The sequence below is a fragment of the Perca fluviatilis genome, chromosome 9, assembly GCF_010015445.1.
Source record: "Perca fluviatilis chromosome 9, GENO_Pfluv_1.0, whole genome shotgun sequence".
NCBI lineage: Eukaryota > Metazoa > Chordata > Actinopteri > Perciformes > Percidae > Perca > Perca fluviatilis.
Window position 1 is genome coordinate 23,195,239 of NC_053120.1, and position 21,309 is coordinate 23,216,547.

Below are 21,309 nucleotides of genomic sequence, written 5' to 3' on the forward strand. Positions count from 1 at the left end.
ATCACTACAGCTGCTTAATATTCATCTCCCACTGCTCTCTCCTTCCTGAATCACCTCTCCTCTCCTCACATATTCTCCTTCCTCTCGTCTTGCTTCTCACTTCTTTCCTCTTGTAACTTCAACTTCTGTCCTTTCTCCGGCGTCCTCCCCACCAGTCTTCCTTCTCTCTGTCTCTCCCCCTCAGCGCTTCTCTCTCACCATAGATGTGTTGTTTAAAATGGAAATCAACTAATTGCACTAATAGCATTTTAATGATAATTTAATGTAGTAAATAAAGCTTGTTACAAGCTAAGCAATTTTGTTGGATTTCAAGGGCAATCAATCTGTGTCCGATACAATCTGCTCACCTCCTTGATGATGTGTGTGAGATTTCTGCAGTGTGTTTTCACTCATGCAGATTGAACTAAAATGATGCCAACATCTATAGATGCACAAAAATAGGCAGCACTAGGTTCGAAAACATCCTCACGATCAATATAATCAACACAATCAATACTCAATATCCAGCTAATTTAAATAGCTCTCGTTACTGTATTGTGTAAACAGTTATTAAATATTGTATGTGGTGTTTTCTTTTATAGGGTCGCAAATGTTCCACCAAAACAAGTTTCTTCCCGAGAACATTTTTCAGAGCCAGCGTTGCTGCGTCCAGAGCTTAGCGCCGCCCAAGGCGAAATGTGATTGGTTTAAAAAAATGCAATCAACCCAGAGTGTTTTTTTCCTATTCTGGAATGTATGTGTGGTAAAGCCAGACCTTACTTTGCAGCGCTGTGGAGTAAGGTCGGGAAACACGAGACTACCTGGCAGTATCAATAGGGTTTAATTTAATGTTTCTTCTCACGTTTGCTTCACTGAATTGCTGCCCACATTCTGTAAACTATTGCCAGATATACTGGCACTAGAAACTGCATGCATGTAGCTCATGACTGCTGTTACTCCAGATTACTTCTACATACATTATAGGCCCCAGAGGCCATTTTATTTGTCAGCTCTATAGTTTGACATTTTCCTTTTTAATCATGTGTTCTGTTTTGAAACAAACTTTATGCCCAGTGGTTGTTCATGCCATTTTCTTGTTGATTTAGTTCTATCCTAATCAATTCTCCTCAAGAAATTAACATACCTGAGTTGTTTCAAGTCTGCTTAGCTTTGTGAGTGATTGTTATCCATTAAAGAGATTAGATTTTGCTTGTAATCAAAGATGAAGTAGTTCATTTCACATTCAAGGGCTTCGGCACATTTTTATCAACCATTCCTCCAGATTAAACATATTAAAATGATGAGGAGCTTGAGCTCGGAAGAGAAAAGAATAAACAGCCGTGAGACAGAAAAACAATTTAATTTCTCTTTTTATGTTCCACCAGTGGTCATTTAGCTAGACTCTTTATTTAAATGGTAATGTGAAGCTGGCTAAACAGGCATGGCAAATCAGCCTGAGAAGAGAGCCAGGCGTCTGTGGCGTTTCAGGCTCTGGGAGTTTATCTGGGTCTTTCCTCCTGTCGTCTGACAGAGGGATGCAGAGTCGGGTGCCGATTGAGCGACAAGGATAGCGCTTCTCGGTCTATAATTAATTAGGTGTGATAAATTATACCATTTCTAGCAAAGCCTGGCAGTACTGGCATATGCACTCTCTAACACACACACACACACACACACACACACACACACACACACACACACACACACACACACACACACACACACACACACAGACAAATACATGTGCATGTGCATATGTGTCTCCTCTTCCTGAAAATGCTCACATATATATATGGCAATACATGTATTCCTATTAGATGAATATTACAACTTTGCAAACTCTTTGTCCTCCTTCTCAGTGTGTTGTTTGCCAGAAATTGAAGGTAAACAAAATAAAAACACATAGATTAACTGTCACTTTGCAATCTATCTCAAAGTCAGCAGATTATTCTTTTTCTTTTTTCAAAGAAAGTTTTGTCAATAAATGTAATGTGCTGATTGAGCACCCATAACGGTGAAATGCAATATCTTCTACCTCTTTCATCACTAAGCTCTTCATGCTCTAATAACAAGCAAAGTCTCTCAACGTGGTTTGGAATTCACAATAATACACTATTTGTCATTAGAAACAGCAAGAAAACAATAAAGTACTGAGAACAGTGGATTTTAGTGCAAACATATGGGAACATTTTCCAAGATTAGTTATTTCTTTGCATATTCAAGTCCCAGAATCAAATATTCATATGTATATAAAATACATAAGAGAACCCTTTTAAGTGTTATCATGACACAGTGGTCCAATAAGAGCAGTTCACTCTTTTGCATGGGTGTCCCATTCACACAGGACAATAAAAGTAAAAGGCAAAAATCCAACAAAGACAAACAGACAAACATAAAACATGCAAGTCTGCAAATAAAGAAGATGACTAAAACTGAGCGAGGGTGAAAAAAAGGCCATTAAACCAGCATGAAAAAATCTGAACCCAACAATGTGGCAAGAAGTAGAAGATACATTCTTTTAAAATGTAAAGGTTGTAACTTTCTAGAAAAGTATTTTATCATCGCTAAATGGAGGAAGGATGAGATAATGAGCTACAATATTTAATTTTAAATAACAATATACAGTGCTTAAGACACCGATCAACAGAACAACTAAGGAATGTTTCTGGATTGGTCTCTTGTTTCCTCACAAACATGGGAGTGTCAAAGCAGTTGTTGAGGCGCTGTAGCTGCTTCTTCTCAACTAAACACAGACGACAATTGATAACCATTCTGTCAAGCAAAAGTGGTCGTTTAAATTCAGTCAAGGCTTTACCTTATTTTCTGCACATCTCCAGCTTCAACAAAATCCTCATATATAAATACTCCGTGATTCCCACTTCACCTCCTTAATAAGTGCACACTTTAAAAGGACTACACCAACTTGATGGTGAAGTTGTTGTTTTTTATCAGTGTGATGAAAAAAATAGCAAGATATTTTATCTGCTCTGTGCTCCGAATTTATTTGTAGCTGCGGTGGGACTTTAAAAACTGTTTATCTGTAATGAGATACAGCAAAGTACTGCTATCCAATACATACACAGTGTTCCACTGAGCTGCAAAACATTGTACCACAGATGAAACAACCAGCACTCTTTCTACTGTACGTCACTGTATTTCTGAGTGCTGTATTCAGATATTTGATGGGATTCGTGGCTGAAGACCAAACTGACACCTGTCTACTCTTCTCATTGTTAACATGGACTCCAAGTCCATGGCTCAGACACACACACACACACACACACACACCCTGGCACTTTTAATGGCCTAGTGTTAATGAGAGTCTTGTTTAGAGCTGTCAGAGGACCCTGGGCCATGCAGACTGACACCAACTCTATGTTCACAGCTCTAGAGGTCACCACGCGGTCTATGTATGTGTGTGCTCTGACTGGGTTTGTGTGAGTGTGTGTTGATGCCACAGACAGAATCATTTATTACACCTAATTACCTTTCCAGCCAGTACATTAACACTATATCAGCAAATCTTTGGTGGTTTAATTTTCAATCAGTAAAGTTGATATTAATCTCAATAAATCTTATCTGTGTAGTCTATTCTCACAATCACAGGAAAGGGTCATTCTTATCGTCTGTGTGCTCTCTTGTGCTGTGCTGACACTGTGAGGGATCTTTAGGTGCCTGAAGCCAGCCAACATGATGTGAATATTCTGAGAAGAGACACCTAAAAAAAGAAAAGATTCATTGATTTCAAAAGAATGTGAGTATTTTGCAGTGTAGTTTTCTACTCTGTTTTGTGGTTTTCTGATAGCATGACTTTAATTCCATCCAATCTTGTTTTTTGTGTTGAGCAAAAAAGTCTTTAACAACCACAGAAGAAAAAAAGGTTCATCCATCAGGATAGTTTAGAAGTTTACTGCTGTTCAGGGTATTCAAGCTTAAACATATTTTAGTAGTAACTGCTGGCTTAAATCACGTATCACTGTGCAGAAGAAAGCGTAATCATGGACGAGAGGCTCGTCTTCATCGGCTGAGCTGTAACTGTGGCTAATTAACCGATACTGCAAGCTCACCTGAGCTAGCGCTAACGCTACAGCTCAACCGAGGAGGATGCCATTAAATGCCTCTCGTCCATGATGAGATGGCAGACATCTCTACGGCCGATATCTACAACACTAGGCAACTCACACCAAAACCATCTAGATTGATATATATCACTACAGGTAAGAGGACAAATATGTATTTTTGATTTTAGGGTGAACTTTCCCTTTAAGCTCTTTTTGAAAACCGACACAGATAACAACATTTTTACAGTGTTATCAATCAAATTCCATACCTGTGGACCTCTGCAAACCACACTGAAGCTTGTATGTTTACGTTTATATAATAGAAGAAATAAAAGTTATTAATGTTGATGTGGATGCTACTTCTAGAGGGCTGTTGAAAGATCACAGAATGGAAGAAGCCTTGCAGGCCGTCACACAGCAGTTCACTGTGTCTGATGTTGTGTTCTGCGTAGGGTTTTTAGACTGCCTCACAGCCCACTGATAAAGGTATCTGTGTGGCTGAAGATTTTAAAATGCTCATTTTGGAACTACAGCATTATACAATAAAGCCGGTTACATGTTTTGCCCAAAGAGATCCTTTGTCCATTTTCACTTATTTCTATTGTGTTATTTTCCTTCTGTGTCCCCAGTCAGTATTTTCCAACCTTTAGGACACTCGCTGTTAGCCTTGCTTTATGTGTTGACAGTGAGAGTGTGATCTAGCTGGCTGTGTGGAGACCAATTCACAGAGTGGGAAGCGCCTGTGTTGGAGCTCTGTGTGTGTGTGTGTGTGTGTGTGTGTGTGTGTGTGTGTGTGTGTGTGTGTGTGTGTGTGTGTGTGTGTGTGTGTGTGTGTGTGTGTGTGTGTGTGTGTGTGTGTGTGTGTGTGTGTGTGTGTGTGTGTGTGTGTGTGTGTGTGTGTGTGTGTGTGTGTGTGTGTGTGTGTGTTTAAGTAAAGGAGACTCAAGCTGACAGTTTGCCAGCAGCCTTGCACCTGCACACAGCTAGGTGTTGATCTCAGATGGGGGGGTAGAAGAGGGGATGGAAGAGGGGAGGACAGGCGGAGGGGAAAAGGAAGGAAGAGATCCGACAAAAGGTGTTAGGGGTGGATGAAAAAAGACGTGAGAGGTGAGGAACGGAGGATAGGGACTCTGAGATGTGGCGTGGCTGTGACATAATTCCTGTTTATTCTTGTTTTTTATGTACGTCTGTGTGAGTGTGTGCATGCCACAAGTGGAAGGAAAATGTGCTGCTGTGTGACAGGTGGGACGGGAAAGCCAATTGGATTGATGCATTCTCTCATAGGTAACTGCCAACACCTGAGCGCAGCCAGGTCCTCATTTGTCAGACTCAAGGAAATAGCGTTACAGCGTGACGTTTCACTCTGTCTCTGGCACACACATCAACAACGCTCTGCTTCAGGAACGGAGGAACTGTGCCACTGATGCTACCGTAACCTGTGGTGCATTTATTATGGGTATAAAGACAAAAAGGGGTTGTAAGACAGGTAACTTTTGTCCCATCTGTGTCTGTCTTTTACTTGTCTTTATGTCTATGTCGTACTGGACTTTCTGTTGGTTTAATGTTGCTGAGGACAGTGCTGTACATATGGGGTGCACTCAGAATATAATATGTTGCTGCAAATACCATCATAAGTTTCCCTGCTCTACATTCATTGGCTGTTGTTAACCTTTTGGCAGCAGTGGAGAGTTTACCGCTGACTGCAGAGCAGAGAAACTTAGACAAGCTCTCTGGAGGGACACTCAACAGTATGTCAGGGAAGTCCATGACACTGTCAGCATAACACACTGCTGGGTAGCTTGAATTATTGAAGTCCATTGATAATTTAATACAGTAGATCTGCTTTGACAGGGGATGGCTTAAGCAAATAGAAGGAAAAAAAAGAAATTGGACTTTGCATTTGGTGTGGCACACGGGGGGAAAATAAAGTTTCTTGTCTTTGTGAAGGTATCTTTTTTATGTTGCACCCTGTATGTAGGGATTTACTGCACTGCATGACCTAGTTGAGATCCTAGCGGAGGGAAAAGTGAGAGAAAAAGAGACTGACAGATGGGAGAGGGTTAATTGAAGTTGACATTGTGACAGTGTTTGCGTGTCCCTAGATGACACGTGGCTTTCGCCCATATGCTTGTGTTGCCTTGTTCGCTCCCTATCTTTAACCCTACCCCTATCAGATATGCAGTCTTCACAGCATAAAAAAGAAGATATCCAAAATTATTATGAATTACTGTGTCTGTTATGTTTGTGAAAGCTACCTCTTCTACTAAACCCTTTGCAGTTGTTGATAGCGTGCTTAGGTTTTGAATAGAAAGGCAAGTTGATCCCTGGCTTCGTAACTTTCACCACTACACAAGCAAAACTTCTTTCTGATCTGGGCTCCTCACCTGTTATCTGGGACTATAATTCCATCCTCCCATCATCCAAGGTTAACCAGGCCAGCTGATCACCCTCTGACTAAGGGTCCAGTTATACTGGAAAAGAACAAGTTTGTTTGTTGTGTTGTCTGACCACGTTGAGAGGCAAAAGTGCATTTTCAGACTCTCTCCTGAAAGGCATTCATAGTGTTGCACTCATTTGTAAACAGGAAAGTGGCAGTAATATGTGATGCATGAGAAAAGAGAGCTTGAGGGTAAAATTCAAACCATCTGATGAAGCATACTGGCAGTTTAACAGTGTCCCAATCTCTGACAGAGGTGTGGGTGTATTCAATCTGGCTTTGCCGCAGCACCAAAACAAGTCTAATCAATACAAGACATTGTTCCATATTATTCCTTCTTAATTTTTGATCATACAACCTATCCTTATCCACCACTTTAAGAATCTGTTGACTGGTTTTTGTACTTACCAGGCAGCTTTAAGTTAGCATAAGCCCCTGACACACCAACCCAATAATCGGCCGTCGGACAGTCTGGCGAGGTCAGTGACTCGAGTCTGTTTGGTGTGTTCCGTGCCGTCGTCCTTCGGAGGGGCCGTCGGCCTTCATTTTGGCCGACCCGACTTGCTGGGTCGGAGAGTGGGCAGTCGGAAGTGCTAACCCGGAAATAACGAGCGGGATGAGCGGCGAACGCCTCGCAAAATCTGACGAAAATCTTTTATACTGACCTTTGTCGATCTGAAATGAAGACAGATTCAGCAACTGTATGGCCTATTTCTCGCTTAAAATGTTTTCAGAAACACGTTTCAGTGAACTATTTTTGTAAAATAAGAGATCGTAGTTCGAACAAGTCGCCATTACTATCGGGAGAAGCCAGACCCACGTGACGCATTCGTCATTTCCGGTTATCATTTTTTGTATTACGTCTCGTGCACGCGCAGAACGTACGCTCAAGACGGCGTCACTATCATAGCATGCTAAGATGCTACACTTATGCAGACATCTGTGCGACTCCTATGTTATTATTTGTTTCTTTGACCATGGAGATCACATTCTGTCTGTCTGTGTCACTGTGACACACTGTCTGTCTGGTTGTCGGGATGTGTCCCAGCAGGCTTGCCGTAGACTGGCAGAGTGTTGATCTGAGTGTCAGTGGGACTGGGGGTCTTCTTTCCCGGCCCTCCTCTCCTCCACCAGCTGACAGACAAGGTCAGGGACTCATCCCGCCTGTCTCTCGCAGCTCCTGACAGCTTTCCGTGGGGAGACAAACCCTGGACAACCCTGCACTCCCTTGCACGCACCATCACCAATTAATATTGCATCACCATTTTCTAATCTGCTCCCTCAGGGCCTACTTCTCAGGGTGTGATCAGGCCAGCACACTTCCCTGCATCTCGACCTCCCCCCGCCTCCTTCCATAACAGGGAAAGGACCCTCATGTAGACAAACAAAATAGATTACATTACATGTGGCACATGTCTTTTTTGTTGTTGTGATTTATCTCAGTTAGTTAATGATTTATTATTTTTTAGATGTTTTTTTGCAAGACCCTTTTTTATGTGTTAAATCAAACAAAACAAAACTCCTTTAGGTTAAGAACATCACTGTGAATAGGCTCAGAACGGCTTCATCATTATTTTTTGTGCCAAGTAAATTCATTTCATCCACGTATGAAGCGTAGCTGCCTTTCAGTTTTAAGTTATTTTTCACCATGCTAGCAGCATGGCTCTAGGAATGGCAGTGGCAATTGGCTGGTCCACCACTTTGACCTGACTGAAATAGCTCAACAGCTATTGAATGGGTTGCTTTTAGCATGTTAGCATTGTGATTGTGAGCATGTTAGCATACTGACATTAGTATTTAGCTCAAAGCACCTCTGTGCTTAAGTGCAGTCTCACAGAGCTGCAATGGTTTTAGTCTTGTTACTTTTATTAGGTTGATTTTTTATCTATTTACTATTTATTTTACTTGTATGTATGTCTTGACAATAACATACATCTGCTATTTACTGTAAGTAGTAAACCAAAAACACTCATTAAAAAATGGACATTGACCAAACTTACCAGTGCAATCTCGAAAAAAAAATGGTCCTGTCATCTATAGAAGCACAATTTTGATACATTTAGAAATGTTTTCCAATAAATGTTCTCTAAATTAAACACACCACGCCCGAAGCCACTGAGTTTGTTCTGTAAGTAAAAGATAACACAGTATCCATCTCTTTCTGACATGTGAAGCTTAGGACAGGCCAATCAGAGTGTGATTATTTCATGGATTTCTTCACGATGTTGACACTTTTTATCATTCTTAAATCCCGTGTTAGTTTGGGAGTTGGGAACATGACTTACCACTCTGTCCGATTGCCAAAACTGAGATGAGGAGCACATTGCCATTTGTTTTTGGCCTTGTACCTTCATTCTTCAAACTCAGACATAACACCTCCTGCGACCGTAGTGGATGACTTATCCTCCTACCTTGGGGACTGAGTGATGTGCTTGTGGCTCTGAGAATAACTACAGTGCTGTCCGTTTGGTTTGGGGTCGGGAGCGGTGCAGTGTATTTGTCTGAATCCCAGCTCCACGTTTGACTCGTCCTCTCAAACACACACACACACACACACACACACACACAGTACGCTGACGTACAGACACACATAGTGCTGCTTAGTATAGCATGATGGAGGAGCGTTGGGGCCATGTGTCACACCTTGGCTGCTAAAGAACTCACCTGGCCTCTCCTTAGCACTGATGGATTTACACTGGCCCTGCAGGGTTGGCAGGAGTGCACACACACACACACACACACACACACACACACACACACACACACACACACACACACACACACACACACACAGATTGTACTCAAGATCACTTGTTCTTTTAGTCTGTTTCTTCAAAACATCAGCCTTGAGGGTGTAAAGGAGAGGGAAAGAACAGAGGAATGTTAGCCGACAGATATGGCACCTTCTTATATCCCACCCTCCTCCTTGTCTTTGCTTCATCATATGAGAAAGATAGAGTGTAATTTTTAGCTGAGGAGCTGTCTGTCTATGTGTGGCTGATTTCATTTAGAAAGCAGACTCCCTGTGTGCGTGCGTGCGTGCGTGCGTGCGTGCGTGCGTGCGTGCGTGCGTGCGTGCGTGCGTGTGTTCCACGGATCGCTAATCTCTCTGAAGTCCTGTTTGTTCTCCAGGTTTGCCCCCACTACAAACATTTCCCTGATCAGAGCTGTTGAAAAGGCCTGCCACTTCAAACAAAGTATACACACACGCACATATACGTATACACACGTTCATTCCAACACAGCTAGACAGCCAGCATGTTGTCATGGCAACCCCATTAATCCTAAACCAACCATCATGCAGTTGTTGCATCAGGCGAGCCAATCACAAGTGAGAAGAGAAAGAGACAAACAGGAGTCATAAGCTCAATTACCATTTCACTGCTCAATTACTTTCAAATGTAGAAGTTTATTTTCATTATAGACACATTTGAATACTATAATATACTGTAGCTACCCTAATGTTAGTATTCATTCTAGCTATTTGTTTAATTGGAAGATGAGGATTTTCTGGTTTCTTTTAAATTCACAGGCTGTCTTCTTCAGCTTAGCAGTTATACAACAATCCCAAAAAACTTTTTTTTTTTATTTAAGATGTCATTTAATTTACAGAGATAAGCAGTGATGTTATCTGAGACATTTGATGTCAGCTTTATCAGGAAGCGGTATTAACAGCGGGTGTTACGCTGCGTTTAAATCTTTTCAAGTTAACTTATAGAGAGATTAGGGAGATGGATAACTCCTTGAAAGAATTCTTACATTTTTTTAATCACACAAACAAAAACAAAACTGTTGATTTAACCTGTGGGTAGAATGAAGTCTCTTTTTTTAAATTTGAAATAAAGCATTACACATTATCTGCTTGGGCTAGAATGTGGAATACACATTAATATCAATTAACTTCAGTTTGGGTTAAGAAATTAGTTTTTATTGAACAATCATTGTTTTTCGATTATTCTTCAGTGAATTGTTAGTTTGGATTCACATTTTAATGGTGAATTAGCATTTGCTGTTAAAACAATGAATGAGTAAAGACATTTTTCAGTCTTTGTCTGTAATGGTAGGAGTAATGTTCAATACATATTGAGAAAGCTGTCAACACTCTTCTGTATCACAGTGGCAGTGAGTACCACACATTGTCCGTGCAGTGTCGCATGCACATCTAAAACTATAGCAGTTTTTTTTTTATGACACCCGGATCAGAAGGAAAACAATTTGTAGCATTGACCAACACAAACTGTACTGTATGATTTGATCTCCTCATCAGCACCAGCAGGCCCAGACAGGTACAGGCTCAGTCCAGCTTGATCAATTGTGAAAAGAGCTGACATATCAGCTGATATTCGCTATATGTCATTTGTTCATAGGCCAGTGGGTGTCAAGTAACTGCAGTGCAGAAATGTCAATAAGTTTAGGGTAATTCGGAAACTGTGTTGCCATTACACAGTTTATCCACCAGAGAGCACTGACAAGTTTAGTTTTTAACGGTAAAATGTCCAACTTAATTAATAAAAACAAAAGTTTGTTTACATGATGTGTTTGAGAAAACAAATAACTATTGGCTGATAAATCATTATCAGGTTTTTAAATTCAAATAGCCAATAACAGTCGGATTTTTGTTGTGATGCCCAAATCCGAATCCATCTATGATTGGTTCAACAAACACAATATATGTCTCTGCCTTAAGTAGTTTTTGATTGCCTATACCTGATCAAAAGGACTTGGGAAGGGTGTGTCTCTCATTTGGGAATGCAATGAACATCTTTGTATGTTAGCATGTTAATCTCTGTATAGGAGTTGCTTCCAAAGTTTCCTTTTAACTAAAGCGAGCTACTGTAATCTGACAACAGGAATGAAAGATAGAGAGACACAGTACTCATCTTGACTTGTACATCATCTTGAAGTTAATCAAGACTTGAGGAACTTATGGTGCAAGTTTAAGATCATTGTGACACTGTCAAGACCATAAGTCCTAAATGACAGTCTTAAAAATACCAAGAGTCAAAAGACTCAAAATCAAAATCTCACATTTTTTTCAGCGTCCCAAAGCGGGCTGCTTTCAAGAGCCTGACAGGGGAGTGTGTGACTATCTGACTGCAAAACGGAATGAAGAAATGCCTATTACCAGAGCTGATATTCAACTGAAAGCTTTTGAAATCACTGAATAGCTGAACATACCCACAATCGAGTTCAAAGTCTGTGTGAACGATTGATGCAGCGAAATGGACTATGCCTCCGTTGCAGGACTTCTTGCCCGGCTCATCCGACTTCAGAGGGAAGCTGCTGATTCTCTTTGAGATGCTAAAATGGAATTAGAAAGACCTGCAGGCTATAGTTTGCCATGTTTGTTTAAATAACTCGATTAAAACGTAATTATCAGCATATCTGCCATATCTTGTTTTACTTTTTATCGTATTTTCAGTTTTCAAACAAACACGGGTTGTTTTTCATTGTAAAATAATTTTTCGGCCTACAGTATATGACAATAGACCATCTACATATTGTTTACATTGGTCACTGACACAGAGTAAGCTGTTTTCAGACCACCCATATTTTGGTTTATCAATGAGCTGGCAGCACCAGATAATGTAGTAAGGCTTTAAGGTTTTACTGGGAGTTACATACTATAATTATTTCTTGAGAAACACAGTCCAACGCAGTGACTTCCTGGTGTCATCTCAGTTAAGTTGCTAGGCAACCAGCAGGGATGCTGCACATAAGTAGTAGGCGGAGAAATAGTTACGGCACAACACGCCGACTTATTGGGACGTTAGCTTATTTACCGTATCCCCCAGAGTTAGATAGGTCTATACATACCCTTCTCATCTCCGTGCGTGTCGTAACTCTGTCTGACGCCCCCACTGCTAGCCTAGTTTAGCACAGATTCTGGAGGTAACCGGCTCCATCTAGCCTACTGCTCCCAGTGAGTGACAAAATAACGCCAACATTTTCCTATTTACATGTTGTGATTTGTATAGTCACAGCGTGTACAAATAACAAGGTCACATGAGACACAGCCATCTTCTAACCGTATACATACTGGGAACTATATTCTCAGAAGGCGAAGCACTGCTACTTCTGATACTTCGGGGGAGTGATTTGCTCGTAGCACCTGAGAAGCCCCGTGGTGAAGAGCAGAGAGTAACAACGGTGCTTTTCAGGTGTTGCCCTAATCACTCCGCCCAAGTAGCAGTGCTGTTCAAAAATAAACCAAAGCAAACAAGAAGAACAGTGTAATTTGAAAATGTCTGACTTTGGCTCACCCCAGTGGTAGCATCAAAAGAGACACTGTACCAGACAGCAATGCCCGCTGCTACTAGTCTGACTCACCAGATGTAGACTGTGGGTATAAGCCTGCCATTGGTCGTGTATTTCACGCAACATTCTCCTCCCCTTTCGCACCGTCGCTGCATCCTGGGCTTAGTGCCGCCCCAGAGGATTGTGATTGTTTTAAAGAAATATAAACAAGCCAGAGCACTTTTTTCTCCTATAGCAGAATGATAATGGTTGCAGCCAGACCATTCTCCAGCGCTGAGACAGCACTGTAGAGATAGGTCTGGCTATGCAAGACTACGCTGCTACTAATGATCCATCACATTACGTGTTTATGTATTGTATGTAAATACTGGTTTTACTGTAAGAGAAAATAAAACAGCTAATAGGATCTTGACCATATGCAACAACAAATTGCATTATCATGGCCAATTTTGGCTGTATTTGCAACATAAAATAAAAAAATTGAAACCAAGAGAATAATATAGTTTTGACTCTGGGCATATTATCACATTGTCTTTGTTATTGTTTTTGGTGTGTCCCCGTGGCCTGTTGATTTGAGTGGAGCACTAAGTGGTTGTTAATGGCACAAACACGACTGTGGTTTTAAAATAGCAGACTGCCCATTAGGCTGGTATTAACAAGGTAATGGCCTGTTACTAAACTGCTGAATGACATTGTTGCTGCCGCCAAGCCGAGCTGATGCCCGCAATGCACACATGACCAAACACACAGACACACACCCCACTAGTTCTTCCATGCACAAATATATGTGTGTAGACCAGTGTGCATAGCTGCAGACGGCTCAAGTAACTTTGAGTTGCAGTAGAGATGTGAGGAGAGAAAAAAAAAGATGAGAGACAAGAAAATAGGTAGAATCCAACAGAATCGAAGGGAAGAAAAATTGACTGAAAGACATAGCTGGGAGGTGTGACGGTGGTTATTAAAGCTGGGATGCACTATGGTTGTTTACCTCAGCCCAGCCGTATTGTTGTGGCTCAGAAATTATTGATAGGTAGGAAGAGACGGAGTAATAAAGAACTACACATCAGTTCTGTCTGTACGTCCGGCTGTCTGACTGCTCCACTTGTCAGATGGGCTTTAGTTACAGCTTCTCTCTAAAAAGCAGTTTCCTCTTTGTCCATGTAGTGCTCCGGTGGAAGTATAGGTGTTCATGTATTGTATGTCTGCTGGTGCACGTGTAGCAGTTTTTCCTACCTACCACAATCATGTACACACACACACACACACACACACACACGCGCGCACAAACACACTCCTACGCTGTGGTGCGACGATAGGGCAGCGCAGTAGGGGGTATATCCCTGGGAAATCATTTCTCCCTCTCCTTTCTTCCTATTTGTAACTTGTCCTTTCAAGCAAGACGGCCCTTAAAGTTCAGTGGCGCATTCTTCAAAAAAGGCTATTACTGGCTGCCTCTGATTCTGTATCATGCCGCGCACAGACCAGCCATCCCTGCTTTTTATGTTCCACTCCTCCTGTCATCATTTTCTGAAGGCTAGAGAGGAGAAGTCAGGGTTTCAGAAATGCCTGTGACCAATGCCTTGAAACCCTAAGCAGTCCCCGCCTCTGACTTTGCGCCAGACGTCCGTATCATATCGCTAAAAGGGTCTATTGCTTTTGATACTTGACAGAGCTCCCGCTTTGTCTCTCTCTCAGTGAATCTCTGTCTCACCCTCTGTGCCAACTGTCTATCACACTCGTTCTCTACACTTACGGGGCTCCATAAAACTGTGTGTGACTGTAACAGATATGGGCTTGCTTCTGAAAGGCATGAAGGAAAGCTTGAAGTTGTTGTTAGCCCTGACAATGAATAAAGGTTCACATACACACAATGGGCACCGGTCATAATATTCTTCCTCAACTTTCTCTGGCTTTTTACTGTAATTGTTTAAAAATGAAATAAAGAAAAAAAGTAAAATGAATATATTAGAATATATTAAACAAATATATTTCTCTCAAAATCCTCCAATGACTAGCCTGCTGTATGGCTGACAAGGTCATGTTGACACTGAAGAACATAATAGTTCATTCAACCTTGGTTGTTACAACCTTTGATTCAGTAAATGGCAGCTAAGCTCCCTGGTGGTAATTAAACATTTATGTCTTAATATGGTTCACCTTCAGTAGCATATTTATAAACATACAGCATTTGATTTTTTTTTTCTATGCCTCAGGCTATTCAACATGTTGTGTTGTTGCGTAATACCCACTGAAAGTCTTGTGTTTGCTGATCTCCAGTGGTTTAACTTCTCACCTTGCTGCTGCAATGATGTAGAAATGTACTACAGGGTGTGTCAGTACACTGGACATCACTGTTGGGTGTGGTTACAGCTGCAACAAAGCACACCTCTGACTTATAATTCAATATCATGTTGGCTTTTTTAATCGTGTATGAAATAGTAGCAATCATTGTTGTCATGGTGCATCCACTTGACTACTTATTTGCGACCCTAACAAGACCCGAGCTCCCTGGTTAATAATAGCCAAAGGCCCACATCTCACCTACACCTCTCATCATTAACATAATTAGAAAGCCCCTCAGTTCAGTCTTGAATGCTGATGGCTGCCTAACACCTTGTTTAGGACAGATCGTCTCCCCTTCTTCCTATCCCCGTGATGCTCCTCTCCCTCCGTCACTCTGCCACACCCATCGCCTGTGACCTCCACTGTCATCACAGCTGCCCTTGAAGAGCAGAAATCTCTCCATTTCACAGGAACCAGCCATAAGGGGGCTTGATTGCGGCAAATTGATCCATAATCACAGCGCTCAGAGCTTTTTATCCTGCCGCCTCTTCATCTCCACTTTAGAGGCCCGCTGTTGGCGTATTTACATGCTGTAATCTCAAGGGTTTCCTCTGCTCCCACCCTTCTGTCTCTTTTTTTCCTTTCTCTCTTTTTCTCTTTATTTATCTCTCTCTACCCTTCATCTCCTTTATGACTCTCCCAATTTTCTTTTCTTGCCTTCTCTCTGTATACTCCCCTTTCTGTCTGGATCTGATGCCAATCTGAGTGTCTCAACATGGCCATTGTAATCCCCTGGACCGCTCTGTCTCTCTCTCTCACACACACACACACACACACACACACACACACACCTCTGACCACCACATCTCTGCTTTTGATTGCTCTCTTCAGCTACACACACATCCTAGATGGCTATGATGGCCAAGAAGACAGAGAGGAAGTGAAGGAGGGAGGCGGTACAGAGCTGTAGAGATGAGTAGATGACTGGACCAAAGTACAGGAGACTTAACCTAACAATACTTCTGAGTGGTGTCACCCAGTTTGCCTCTCTATCCTCTTTGTCTCTTGTCTCACTATTCTATTTCTGTTCTGTCCATCCGTCATTGGCATGACTATAATTTACATTACAAGGGAGTATCTTTACTGGAATTATTGGATTTTTACATCAAATTTCCTGGGAGGAGCTTACATTCTACAATTGGAAAAGATAAACAAAAACCCACTAACAAATGGTGGATATTTTATGGGCCGCTTCAAGTAATTTTATACTCAATACCTTATTTATTTTGTATTACTTTTGGGCCAACAGAAAAGTAGTATTCAGTATTCCCCGACCAGATTTTAGTCCAATACGTTGAGGGCTTTTAAATTGCAATTACACCTTGTTGAGACAAATTACAGAAAGTATAATTGAACAGTGATATGATAAGATCAAATATGGTTAAATGTAATGGTTGTGGTGAGAACCATAGAAGAAAAGAGATATAATAAAAACTTCAAAAACAGGAGTATTTTATTTTGAAGGTGCTCAGTAAAGTTTTGTGTTGCCCTGCTGATTTTCTGCTTCTCTTTGTTCTTTTTCACCTCTGTCTCACTGTGTGTCTTTCTATCTCCCCCTTGCTGTCCTCTGTCTTTGTAGCAATCGTCCCCTGTGTCTGTGTCCATCCACCTGTCTGTGTAAACATCCTCTCTTCTGTAGCTTTCTTTCTTTGTCAGTTCAGAGAAAACACCGTGGCCCCATTGTATGACAATTAGCAATGTTTATGCAGGGACTCAATGTTTTCTCTCTTACTGCATCTCTCTCTCCGCTCCTTACCTTGCTCAGAGTTTATCTGTGTAATGTGTGAAGTGACAGGGGATGCTTTATAAATATGTGAGGGGGCCTTGGCGGTGCCCCTGCCTCCCCACAATAAGATGAGCGGAATAAATCTGAGACATGCCACAGGCTTTCCAGCACCTACAGACACTAACACACACATACACACAAGCCAAAATTCTAAGTCAGGGTTCGGTCAATTCCTGGGGAAGAAAACAGCATCATAAAACTCTTATCACCTTAGAGCCCTCTGCACTTCAACGCATATCCCCATCCCTCTCAGTCTCTTTTGTCTTCTTCCTTTCTTCCTCTCTCTCTCTCACTGTTTGTCCTTGAGGTTGCAGAGGGTGGTGTCAGCGGGGTGGAGCGAGGGGGGTGTGAAGAGGTGCAGAGCTTTGATGCTTGTTGGGGCTCACTCAGCTGGGCAGTACACGGTGCTGCATCTCGTCCCAAGGCTCTGTATAAATTCAACGCCAGTGACAATTTACAGCTCGCGCCCATCCTCGATATGACGCACTGAGCAGGGCGTCAAGCGTGTCTTGTTGCCATCTCGCCAAAGTGAGGCTAATTTATTACAGTGTAAAACCCACAGAGCAGAGAGAGGGGTGGGGCAGAGATTTAGAGAGGCCTTGGTTTGAGACTTGTGGTATAATGTGTTATAAAGCTGTGCCCAGTGTGACATTTTTTTTATTGTATCATGCTATGGTTGCAGTATGTTGTAGTGCATACTGGAGCCGATTTACCCTCCCCATAGTGTGCCAAAGATATTCCATATTTCATCTGGTTTAATATAAAACCTAAGATGCTATTTAGTATCCAATAAGGTATAGTTTAGTGCCAGTCTTAAAATTGTCCGACAGCCTTCCATGTCTTAAAGTTCGGAAAGAGACTATATTAAAAAAGTAAGCAAAATATGCCTCTCCAACTCCTTGAATCAAATTTACTTTTAAATGTATTTAAATATATGCCATGATGCTTCAAGAAGGTCTCGACAGGGTTCCCTTTGTACCTGCTGAAGAATGATGACAAAGATCTCAGTTAATTACATCACGTCAAAACTTATGAGATCGAACCCAAAGTTCCCAGGACTGCTGTCACAGAAAGAGCTGACCAGCACAATCAGGACTGACCTTCAGAATCTATTAGATGTATGTTGTTTTTCACAGGCACTTTTCTTCTCTCCAGTAATTTCCATATTTATCAGAGCTGATCGTAGTTTGACATCCTTTAATTTTTGTCTTCCTCTCGGCTAGCTGCGAGAGAATGAGCAGTAATGTGCCGTACAGTGCAGCACATGACTTTGGCAGGTGAGAAATATGCTGAGAGAGCACTTTGATTTGGAAGTGTGGGCATAAATTTTGCCTCTGCCGCTTTCACTCACTCATTGTCACATCCCTCTCCTGTGCTGGGCTCCCACCCTCTTACTGTAGCCCTGCCTCACTTTCATTCACTCTCCTTCCCTTCCTTATTCTTACACTGTTATAAAAAATGTAATCATGTTCTCTAAACTGCTGTGACAGGCCCACAGAGGACTGTGTTTGATAATATGAAGGTTAAAGAGGTTCATAATTTGAAGACATGGCCTCTCAGGAGTGGGTAATGTGCACCAGCATGGCAGCAGTGAAGAATTAAAGTCACAAAAACTGTTTGGATGCCAAGCATATGTAAACTTCAAAGGTAGCATTAAAACATAATGAATGAGAAAACTGCTCATTTATCGATTATAGTTGATGGACAGAAAATTATTCGCAACTATTAAACATTTAAGTCATTCATCAAACAATTTGCTGATTCAAGCTTCTCCAATGTGTGTATTTGCTGTTCTTTTCTGTTTTATATCAACGCAAACTAAATATCTTTGGGTTTTAGATTCTTAGTTGAAATCAACAGGCAATTTTAAGATGTCACAGTGGGATCTGGGAAATTGTGCTGTGCATATTTGACTATTTTTCGATCATTTCATACATTAAATAATGAATCCACTTATCTAAAGTATAATCAATAATTAAAAAACTCATTAGTTTCAGCCCTAATGTACACATACAAAGTCATCATAACACACTTAAAGAGGAAAATGTAACACATTTCAAAAATGAAGATGATGAATTGAACTATAATGTTTCTACTTATATAAATAAATTGGCAGTGATGAAATTCAGCTCAACATGGAAGGCATTTAGAGTTGAAACACTGTTCTGGATTTTTTTCCTCTCCTACTACAATTTCTAAAAACTGTCTGCAAAGAAAGAAAAAGAGTTACATCATTTGTGTTGCCTTCGAAAGCTACCTTTCATTCAAATCCCTTGCCTTCTCTTTCATTTTTGTCTTTCGTTCCCTGTCTTTATACGTCTCCCTCTCATGACAGCCCCCCCCCTCCCCCGCCTGCTGATCTCTACTGACACCTTGAGGTCAGGAGATGCTGCTGCAGCGCTGTGTTCAACCATATCTTGACCCTAACCTTTTTGTTATGTCACCCACACACCTGAGCCAAAGATGTGATTCCCCATTACATACAGCCAAGCAATGGTACTTGGTATGGTACTGGTTCCCTCTGGGCATTGGGGTGCCTATGGAATTGTGGGATTTAATTTTGTGCTACAATGCTTGGCTGGGCACAGCTAGATACAGAGGAAGGCAGAGATACAGACACATAAACACAACAACTACTTGGGGAGCATTTGTGAGAGCCCTGAGGAGACATAGTGTCTCTCTCTCACACAACACACACACACACACACACACATGCACACACACACACACACAAATTAACACACACACAAACACACAACCAACAACGATGTGGAATAAACAGTGAATCCATTGTAAGCTCCAGGAGCCTGCTGTAAGAGATTGTTTTGATGAGGCAGCAAGGGCACACTAGCATTGAGACTAAATGTAGCATGGCCACGATAGTTGAATTCCCTGTCAGTCGGGACCTTGGCAGCTGCCTCTGGTTTGGCTCACAACTTTCTAGGTTCTTGGTCTACTGTAGGGAGAAAGGCTGTGTGTATGTCGGCCTATGCTTTTTTTTCTTTCCTGATTGCAGCTTTGTACTGAGTGTGTGTGTGTGTGTGTGTGCGTGCGTCGGGTGTTCTTGTATGAGGAGCCTGTGTGTTGGCCCTGGGGTTGAGGCCAAAGTAGAATTTCTAAGTGATGGAATTTCACAGCCACCGAGCACCCAGCGGCCGGCCAAACCACAAGCACTCACATTTACAACAAACGGCCCGCCCCGCTCCACGGAGACTCCTGAATGGCAAAGCCATTTGTCTCTGTGAAGGGCAGAGGGAGAGAGAAAAGCGAAATAAAATCAGAGGGAGAGTACTTAAATGGAACACCGCTCTTTTTATTTACGACCCCTGACCACTCAAACAGACATGCCATGTGCACGTACACAGAGAAGCACACACATACTGCTGTGAGGCTAAATTGGAATTAAGGAGAAGGAAAGGTGCATAGCCTGTTGCTAATTAGCATTTTCTCTGCTCAGCAGAAGCGGGTGAAGGAATCGATAAGATATTAAGTTTGTGTATAGTGATGAGGCACGCAATCACTTTCATTCATTAGCAACAGCAGATTTAAGAAAAACACTGGCCGAGAAAACAGCAACATTTTGACCTCTGTGATTTTCAACTTGGCTTGTTTTTATGTTATTCGTTCTTTCTATTGTATTTGAGGAATGTAAGCAAGAATGATCCTCACAATATCTACGGTGATATAAAAGGTTAACTTATCCTCTTGCAAGTTGACTTTCAGAATAGAGTATTTTCACTATAGAATTTACTCTAAAATATTTCACAGCAGGAATCAAATAAACCGTTTCAACACTTGAGATTATTCTAGCGTAATAAGACGTTTCAGACGTAGTCATTTATTCATCTCGCAGAATACATAAGAAAGGTTCTGAATTGTGGTGAGGAGAGAATCCAAGACCTCTCACTTTGTTTCAAGAAATCTCTGCATTTTAACATTTTCAGGTTTGACAAGTATGTTGAAAGATTCATTAACCCTTATTAATGCAAAGATCCACCAGTAGAGTGACTGAAAATGCTCAAGAAAGGTCTCCAAGGCACAACTCATCTGTCCAACAGAGTAAGAGCAGGGAGCAAGAAGTCTTCAGCCAGACCTGAAGTCTGAAATCAAAGAAGACCTCTATCACGTCACACCTGTTGCTGGCTGATCCCGACCTCTGTAGATGTATAATTCACCTTGCCAAGTTGAATATTCCAAGCACTGTGTTAGTTTGATGTTTGATTCATGTATGTCTGTCTAAAAATGGATGGCCAGGTCAGTGTGTGTTTTGACCCAGCCTCTTACTCTGGACTGCAATAGGCTACTTGTGTATCTAACTCTGATACCAACTTAAGATAAGAATTTATTCTCATTTAAAACTTAGAGTTTTTAGAGTTGCTGTCTACACAAACTTTGTGTTTAGTAACAACACCACTTCTCTCCTCTTTTGTCTTTACTTTTCTATA

The 21,309-nt window shown here is 41.5% G+C and overlaps 1 protein-coding gene across 4 annotated transcripts in view; it reads left to right on the plus strand.

The window, feature by feature from the left end:
* Nucleotides 1-21,309, plus strand: part of agbl4 (AGBL carboxypeptidase 4) — a 429,765-nt gene that overhangs the window by 378,688 nt on the left and 29,768 nt on the right. The window lies entirely within an intron of this gene.